Below are 7,360 nucleotides of genomic sequence, written 5' to 3'. Positions count from 1 at the left end.
AATCAAATATGCACGAACGACATCAATCATCCATTGTTATTAAAACGAATAAACCGTAAAATGCCGATAAGGGCACTTACCTACGTCACTAGAACACCGTCACATCACTTACTAAAAACTACAACAGAAGTTTTCATTCATGGAACGTATGATTTAAATTTTGAATTTGGAAGACGACGTTCCTTGTCCGTGTTCGCTGCACACTGGCCAATGAGACATGGGTTGAGTGTTTATGTGTGAGTGTAGCAGGCAGACTTGCAAGTCAGGTTTTCTAAGAAAGACCCACTATTGCAAATAAGGCGTGGATACTTTCGCGCTTTGTTGTTTCCGTTATGTCATGTGTTATTTTATTACAGTGCGAGATGGTGTGTTCTCGCCCGACCGGCGAACGACGATAGATTTCGGATAGACACGTACATATACCTAACAAATAAAACAAACTTAGTAAACTTTTTATAAATATAAAAAAAGTTCATTTAATTGTTTGTCTATATCTTTATTTTACAAAAAAGAAATACAAAAACGTTTCACAAATAATTATATAACATGAAATAACAAATGCCAAATCCAGTCAATAATAATTTTCAAACTTTATGCAATTTGATACTTTTTCTAGTGCATTGCACGGTCAAGACTACGGTACCTACACGAAGGACGAAGGTATGTATCAGGAAACCACTCGCCATACCCTCCTAACGCGTAAAGGACTTATCAGTAATTTGACATTGAACTCTCTCAGAAGTGACACAAAGTTTCATGTTCATAAAGCAAAAATGTGACTTGGGCGTTAGGAGGATACCGACAGTCTCGCAGCGGCGCCCTAGGCTGCAATATAAATGACTCTTCATTGTACAGTCCACAGATTTAGATTACACTAGATAACGCAAACACCTCAATCTATATGAAAACCAACCGTGTCACATTTTTATATATTACGAGGTTTGGTCGGGGTTTGGACACGCGAAGTAGATGCATTTGAGTAATCTAGTGTAATCTATATCTGTGGTACAGTCAACTACAAAGAGATGTATCCATGTTAATCTTACAAAATGATGTAACTTTTCGCATGCCGTAATTAATTACCCTTGGTCGGTGACATTTCTAGTAGCAACAAAACGTTACATTTTGTAAGATTAACATGGATACATACCATTTAAGTAATTTAAATTCATTTATGCTGAATCTGATAAATGATTTTGGTGCCAGTTAGGTATTATTTGCAGAATGAAACTTTTATTAAGAAAATATTAAGAAAATACAAAATATCCATAGGGCTAAAACTACTATTAAATTAAAATATCTAAAACTACTAAAACTTTAATTAAAAAAGAGAGGTGGGCCTCTTGGCATGGTGCCCATCACGCAGGCAGCATTCCCGCGTTGAACTGCGATTGAGATTCTTTGCGCGAGAAAGCTGCCGGCGCGAGGGTTGCCTGTTGCCTCCCTTAACCTATTGTCCTGAGCTCTCCTGTGTAGCTCCAGCGCACCCTTGCCCCAAGGACCTAGAGTCTCGACGCCGAAAGCAAAGAAATGATATTGGGCGCCGAGACAGCTCTATTTTGTAACCTTGAGGCGTTCCCGGGCGTCTGCCGCCACCCCCGCACATTTGGTAGTTGCTGGTAGGTAGGACGCCGCCAGGGTATCTGTACAGGTAGCGTATTATTTGCATATTTATTTTCAGCTTACGCATGCTAAATTCGTTTAAAAATAAGTTAATATTCTTTTCTCTGTCTACACCTACTTATTTAATCTCTCTATCTGCTATTACTATCAAATGTGTTTTGTGTTAAATAAACAGTATAGAATTTTTCAGTTGTTTATCTGCAACTAATTGTTGAAAAATCGTTTAGTGTTGTCTGTATTGTTCTAAATTTAAAATCAATACAGTTTTATATTTTCACAGCGAATGACAAATTTTCTACTACTTAAAATTTTGGCCAAATAGTTTAAATACTAAGGTATGTTAAAATAGCTCCCGCGTCCCTAGTTTAGAAATAAATAAATTAGAAACGACAACTGAGTAGGACTAATTAAGGAAATTAATAATAAGCTTACATATAAAGTAAGTTATTACACATTTGTCGCTAAGAGCGAATAACGTGGTCGGTATTTTCCTGTTGGATTCCTGGATTTACTGCAAAATAATACATATATGTACTTAATAAACAAGAGTGATTTAACTGATTGGTACTCATACTCGTACTTAACTAATTTATTTGTTCAAAGTTTGGTATCTCTGACATTAACAAAAATAAAATGATCTTTATAGAAAATCTATATGTATATACCTGTGTTTTCTGTACAGAGTTATAACACATATACAAAATTTAAAAAAAATACAACTACTATCTACTTACTATTTACAAAACTTATACTAAATAGAAAATGTCTTCAAGGCTGCTGCTTTGGGGGGCCGTTCCTAGGAGGCTGGCAGCATTACCTCTCATTACTAAAGATAAAGAGTTTATTGTATTGCATTGTATTGTTACAATAATCAAGGTACATACAATAGACAGGTACATTTTTAAAACAAATTCAAAACACAGAAAGGTTCAAATAAATGACTACAAGGTGCAAAAACGTGGCCTTTTTTTAGGTAAATCATAAGGGCATATCAAATTTAATATTCCTATTAAATACACAGATACGTAAAATTTTACAGTTAATAAGTAAACGAAGACAGATAGAATAGAAAAGAAAATGTGTGAATGTAAGTAGGTAAGTACGTATATTTTAGTAAAATTAAAAGTACTTAGTTACCTATTACAAAGGAAGTATTGGCCATTTCAAAGTTTCCCCGTTTGAATGTTTAACGGTAACACAGAAGAGTCAACGGTCGCAACAAAAAATACACATCAGAAAAAAAACTTCCATAAACGCACATTTAAAATGAGACACTATTTCATTTCGGATAGGAATTGAATTTGCTTGCTATATGAATAGTACAGTCAATTGCAAGTATATTATCAAAGTAACCGAATCACTCAAATATGTACAGTTGACCAAGTCTGCAACCAAGATCATCTTCATCATCATATCAGCCACAGGACGTCCACTGTTGATGAACTAAAAGTATTTCTTTACTCACCCGCGACCTTATGATAGCTAAATTTATGCAAAATATGCGTGTTCATGCAGTTCCTCCACCTCCACATTTTAAGAACACACACAAATCACACAAACCTATCTATCATGTAAATGATGATAATGTAAATAAATAAATAAAATGACCACCACCACACTACACTGACGCGTTTCGAACTCAACCAGAGCTCATCTTCAGAGCAACACAACCGTTCACCATGCTACCAGAATACCAGATGTTAGCCTAACCACTGTTGGACATAGTCCCCCATAGACCTCCAGTTGCCTCGGCTGGAAGCGACTTGCATCCACCGTGAACCCACGACTTAGACCAGAGGCCGTATCTCCACAGAACAATAAAAAATCTTTTTTACTGTTCTTTGTTATTGTTTTGTGCGTATCTCAGATGTCCATAATGGATTTTCCCGACTGGACGCCCCCATCTCCTAAAGCACCTCATATACAATTAAAACAAAGTAAACAAAGGCGCAAGGACCTAGTCTTTGGCCCTTGATAAATAAACACAAAAAAACCTTGATTCTCTGTGTTTGCAGCAGCAAATAAACATTTTATCTATCTATTTATCTACTAGCCTATTGTCCACGACTCCATCCGCGAAGTATTCATTTATCGCTATCCCGCGGGAATTATGAAATTTTCCGGGATAAAAACTATTTTATGTCCTTCCCCGGGACTCAAACAATCTGTATACAGATACAGAATTTCGTCTAAATCGGTTCAGCGGTTTAGACGTGATAGACTAACAAACATCCAAACATCTTCTCTAACTTCACATTTATGATATTATACTAGCAGTTACCCGCGACTCCGTCCGCGCAAAATCTCCGGGAACTATGCAATTTACCGGGATAGAAAGTTTCCTATGTCCTTTTCCGGGATTCAAACTATCTGTATACCGAATTTCAATTAAATCGATTCAGTGGTTTAGACGTGATGAAGTAACAAACAAACAAATAAACATAAACCAACAAACAAACAAACATTTTTGAACATGAAACTACCGTGAGACTCACTCATATTAAATATAATGACCCGGATAACTCACGTCTTAAATCGAGTTTAGCTCGACATGTTTCGGGCTACGGATTAGCCAGAAACATGTCGAGCTAAACTCGATTTAAGACGTGAGTTATCTGGGTCATTATATTTAATACAAAAAAACATTACTACAAACTTTCGCATTTATAATAATTAGTAGGAAGTAGGATAGGATCTCATTAAGCTAGTCAAAAGCATTTAATTAAGTACAAGCTTTTATTTAGTTTCACCTGTCCCGTTGTCTGTCTGTCTGTGTCTGTAATCAAATCTTGCAAATTAAATTCGACCAACTTCCAGTAGTTAGATAAAACACATATATTTATTTAAAGAAAGACAATATAAAGCAGGATAATTATGAGTTTACATACATAAAAAAAGAACTAACCTTAAGATAGCTTAACTAACTGTAACAATGAAAATTATAAAAGAATACCCGTCTAAAAGATCTGCCTGTGGCAGGGTTCCCATGACGCTGGCCGCATTACCCCTTTGGATCGCAAGTGAGATCCGCTGGGATAAGTACGTAGTTAGATTGACTTGACATTTGTAAATATACTTATATAGATTGCGTGACAATACGAGCACAATAATCTGCTAGTGACATCCCGGTAGTCCGGCCAGGATCGTCTCCACAGAACGGAACTCTTCAACGGTTAATGACATCGACTTGTAATTTGGTATGCAAATGTAGTTTGGGTTACAATACAAGTACAGTCAACAAAAAGTACAATCAGTAAAAAAAGCTGAAATTTTTACCAAAAACTTATTCCTGTCGGTGATCGGTGATCATCATCATCATCATATCAGCGGTTACGTCTACTGTTGGACATAGGCCTCCCTCATAATGGTATATATGTTTGTACTCGTACATCGGTCCCTGCCTCAGGTCCCTGCTATATAACTGACAGTAGTTAGTCATTTTTGTGAGTCACTCGATCACTACTCGCCCTATCATGAACTTATAGACAAACCATACAAGGAGTTCCCGTTCATGTACGAGTATGACCTATTTTTACGTGGCGACAGGCGAAGGTTCCGATCCATCCATTATTTAAATAATACGTGACCACGACAAACTTAGCGTCACATGGCACAGATTATACCCTACCATCAGCAGGTTTATGGGGTACCGCGTGGAAGCTAATCGTCAAGTTTTTGGCAAAATTGATTTAAAAGCAAAAAACCCTGTTAAAAACCCGGCTACCTAAAAAAAGAAGTAACGAGGAAAAGACAAGTCTAGTAGTCTAGAATTCCGGTAAATTACAGAGGCTGTATGTCTAATATACTTGCGATCGCATTCACTGTCCTTTTCCCTCGTCTTATATCATTAATAAAAAATGAAGAAATGTTTATTATAACACCAGGAGATTACAATCAATTATTAGTGGTTCCCAAACTAGGCTGAGCCTGTATCTTGGGATCCGTAGTTGACATATTGACACTAAAAATATTTTCACACCTCTCCTTCAGAAAAGTAACTTTTCCTCCCTGACGAGAGGGAGCAAAGTGCAACTTTTCTGTTCAAGGCTTTTCTAAGTGTTTTATTGCAAATGCCATTTTTTGAAGTTGATAATTGTTAAGCCACGCCATTTTCTATGCTGGTTGTTTTTTAATTATATTTAGATTTTTTTTTCACGTTTCTTATTGCTCGGTGTGAAAAGTTGTATGAGCCACTCGGGAGCAAAATTATTTTCATCTTGGGCGTTAACACTTGAATCCCTCATTACGCTCAGCATTCTACTTTAGAATCCCTCGCTACGCTCAGGATTCTATTGTAGAATCCTTCGCTACATTCTGGATTCAATGTACGCCCTCGCCGTAAATATAACATTTTGCTCCCTTGTGACACAAATAACTATTGCTGATGTAATGTCATCGACATCTACCTATATACGTATAGACTGAATGTTTCTTACATTAAAACGGCGCACAAAATTTGTTCACAGCGTGGATTTGTGAACCTTTACTTACCTATAGAAGGACATAGGAAACTTCAATCCTGAAGGTTGTTCGGGGGCTGTTTGGTTAAAGCTAGAATATGACAACAGTAGGTACAACTTAGGTATCTTTAAAAAACGAGCCTATCAGTCTCTCAAAGGGCCGGCAACGCACCTGTGATACCCCTCGTGTTGACAGGTGTCCATGGGCGGCGGTGATTGCTTCCCACCAGGTGACCCAAATGCTCGTTTGCCCCCTCATATATAAAAATAATAATAAATAGATTAATTAAACTTTACGGAACCTTTGACGTGAAATGATATATATATATGTTTAGGCGTGTTCTTATATTGCGGAACTAACTACTTAAAAATAAATAGGCGGTTGACCTTCAGGCTAACATCATGATATGTTATGTAGTAACTATTACTTTTTAGGGTTCCGGAGCCAAAATGGCAAAAACGGAACCCTTATAGTTTCGTCATGTCTTTCTGTCTGTCTGTCCTCCGTCCGTCCGCGGCTTTGCTTAGGGACTATCTAGAAAGCTGTAATTTTGCACGTATATATATATATATAAACTATGCCGACAAAATGGTACAAAAAAAAATCAAAAACAAATTTTTTTTTTCTCACCCAAACCTATAGTGTGGGGTATCGAATTTTTTTATCTTTTTCCACCCACCGGCTTAGATTTTAGAGGGGGGGGGACGGGGACGCTCGATTTTAATAAAAATTTGCACTTTAAAGTTGAATATTTCGCAAAAAGATAACTGAACCGAAAAGTTGTCTTAGCAAACCCCTAATAGTTTTAAAATACCTATCCAACGATACCCCACACTATAGGGTTAGATAAGAAAAAAAATCACCCCCACTTTACGTCTATGGGAGGTACCCTAAAAAAATTTTATTTTTTATTTTTGATTGTACCTATTTGTCGGCATAGTTTACATATATATCCGTGCAAAATTACAGCTTTCTACCATTGATAGTCCCAGCAAAGCCGCGGACGGACAGACAGACAGACATGGCGAAACTATAAGGGTTCCGTTTTTGCCATTTTATTATGTACTAACTAAATACTACTGGAGGGATGCTGTTACTGTATAGATTTGGCTACAATGCCTCGCAGTTAATGTACAGTCAACTACAAAGATATCGATAGGTACGTCGATAGTTACAAGAACCTAACCGACTTAGGTACAAAAACTCCTAACATTGTCATTTCTAAGTTAATATCTCAAAAATGGTTGAACCAATTTTGATTAAACATGTCTACGAA

The sequence above is a fragment of the Choristoneura fumiferana genome, chromosome 19 (genome assembly GCF_025370935.1).
Source record: "Choristoneura fumiferana chromosome 19, NRCan_CFum_1, whole genome shotgun sequence".
NCBI classification, from domain to species: Eukaryota; Metazoa; Arthropoda; class Insecta; order Lepidoptera; family Tortricidae; genus Choristoneura; species Choristoneura fumiferana.
This window is presented reverse-complemented; position numbering follows the sequence as displayed.